This window comes from Carlito syrichta, unplaced genomic scaffold (assembly GCF_000164805.1).
Source record: "Carlito syrichta isolate Samal-C Ts95f unplaced genomic scaffold, Tarsius_syrichta-2.0.1 Scaffold112660, whole genome shotgun sequence".
NCBI classification, from domain to species: domain Eukaryota; kingdom Metazoa; phylum Chordata; class Mammalia; order Primates; family Tarsiidae; genus Carlito; species Carlito syrichta.
In genome coordinates, this window is record NW_007056756.1 from 2905 (window position 1) to 5562 (window position 2658).

General features: G+C 41.9%; 1 pseudogene; it reads right to left on the reverse strand.

Moving 5' to 3' along the window:
• Window positions 1-904: 904 nt before the first annotated feature.
• On the reverse strand, window positions 905-1427 carry LOC103273595 (annotated as a pseudogene).
• Window positions 1428-2658: the final 1231 nt, after the last annotated feature.

Sequence of the window (2658 nt, forward strand, 5' to 3'; positions counted from 1 at the left end):
TCAATTCATTAGTAGAAACCTACCCTTTCTTTGGTTGGGAAGACAAGAAAAGTAATTATACTTCAAAGAAAAATGATAAAAGTCAACTTTCAATAAGTATGGGGGAAATTAAAGTTTTTAAAGAAATTTTTTAATAAGAATTGTTTTAGCTACAAAGACAACGCATCTTTACCTTTTTTTAAAAAACTACTAAATTAATTAAATTAAAGGGCCTATTCTACACATCCTGCACAAGACAAAAGCAACATTTTGCTAGAAATATTTCATAGCTTCCTTCCATTGTATTTGGGCCCTCCCCTTTAAGTTGCACACCAACTGTAAACATTAACTAAAAGACTTTTTTGTCTGAAGACATTCAACACACGTACTTCTGTACAACATAGATTTTGCATGAACTTTCAACTAGAGGCTGATTTTTGAAAATAGAGGTTTTCATAACAAAACGAGATTGATAAAGATTTCAAATAACCACAAGAGTTGGTAAGAATCCAACAAAATTAATTGTTGCACAAACCTGATGTATACTGGTACCCTTGTGGACTGGCAAATGTAAAGAAGTCGGCAAAAAAATCATGTAAGTCCTACTTGCAATGCCTGAAATGACTTAAGGAATAAGGTCATAGTTCCTGGACTTTTAATTCTGTATAACTCTGAAAACATATAAGTATTGTGCTGGGTAGCTTAGCAACTAATCTCTCTCAATTTCTTTTGTATTGTTTCTGGCATGGGAATAGTAATAAGCCAAACACAGAGGTAGCAATTCCATTAAGCTGTGGCTTTTCAATATTCCTAAGGAAGCTTCAATAGATTTATCCACTAAGCCCATACGTTGGCGAATATGTACAATAAATTAGGTCCTGTCTCAAGTTCCACTTGCAAGGCAACAGCATCAGTCAGCCAAGTTTTATTGAATGCAACAGTTGTTTCTGTGACCACTGGAGTCTTTGAAGCGCAGCCGCATTTTAGAATGATATTTCTCCAAATACAAAAGTTGCTTGCTGTTAAAAGCACCAGGTCGCTTTTGTCTTATAAACTGTACTGCATCTTCGTTCTTCATTCCACTTTCTATTAACACTAGGGCAACAAGCACTGGCGTTCTCCCAAGACCTGCAACACAGTGAACAGCAATACAATAACCAGGTTCTTCATGGAACTTAATGTTTACAAGACTTAACCAGTCATCAACAATCTGGTTGGAGGGTGATGAACCATCATCAAAAGGCCAATCCAGGACTCGGATGCCTTCTTTCTCCACAACAGCAGGGTTATAGGTTGCTTCACATACTCTTACTATCGTGGTAACTCCATATATCTTAAGTTCTTCTATAAATCTGTTTAAGGTTGCACTGGTTGGGTTATGTGTAATAAGAAACCTCATGTTTTCTGTATGTGAGTTCCACAGGACCTAGGCAATTCTTTGGTGCCATGTTAATCGAATTTAAAAACACTCATATAGTTATGAAAAAAATTAAAAACTTTTGAATACAGAAATGATGTCAAGAATCTGAAGTCTACTTCAATATACTCCACGTGAAATATGAAGTTCGGAGTGATAGGACATGAAATGAGCCTCCTACCCAGCAGCAGCGGTTCTTCACTCCCCTTCACTGAGTCCATGGGAAGGAAGTGCACTACCCCATCCAGACCAGAACTCTTGGAAGATGCTCCGATGAGCTACACGTCTACACATCCAGGTCTGTAGCCACTCCGATGGGGGCTTCTTAGAGTAGTAATGACTCCGCTGTTCACTTGTCCCGGTCAAAGACGTGCTGGGCCTGGCAGTAATCCCCAAGGCCCTTCAGAAGCTCCATAAATGTGTGACCAAGTACACCACAGAAAGTAATGTGTTCATTTATGAAAGACTGTAGCCTAATCATACAGCTGAGCCCGCAGCGACAGCGGCAGGGCCTGGAGGGGCAGAGGTTGTCGCTGGGCGGCGGCAGGACGGTAAGTTCCACCGAAGGCCGGTGGATTCGAGGCAGCGCCGGAGGGAGCCAATAGGTGCGCGCTGCGGGGCCCTTGCGGCGCAAGCCCTTCACTTTGCATCCTGTGTGACGTAAGAGCCCGGCCACCAATCACAGCCGAGCGGACCTGCAGCTAGGCGTGAGGCCCGCCCCCGTGGCGTCACACGGCCGCCGCCCTCGTGAACCTAAGTGGGAAGCGCTGGAGCCGGTGTAACCGAGCGCTGAGGAGTGATGGGGTGGTGGCAGGTGAAGCCCAGAAGTGGCTGGAGAGAAACATGGAGATAGACTGGGACAGATGGGGAAGGGACGATTCCCAGCCATAGACTCTGACTGGTATATCGTTTTCTACCTGCTTAGTGTTTTAACTATGACTCCTTGGAACAACGTTGTTAGGCCTTTTTTTTTTTTGTCCCCCTCTAGCCAGTTTGGCAGACTTTGTCTTTTAGGTGAATAACACATTCCTTTTTGCCGTCTTATTTTGTACGGTTTGATCCATTTTTCTGTATTTTTAAAAACATTTTCTTGATTTCTTTTGGATTAAGGCTTTTCCTCCCCTGACTTCATATTTTCTCTCTAGTTGTAATTGTGGTTAACCCTTCTTTAGCACTTGTTATAGGTTAGGTTGTCCTAAATCAAAATGTCGTTACATAAATTGAATACTACAACCCTATGAATTAGATGTTAGTATCATTTC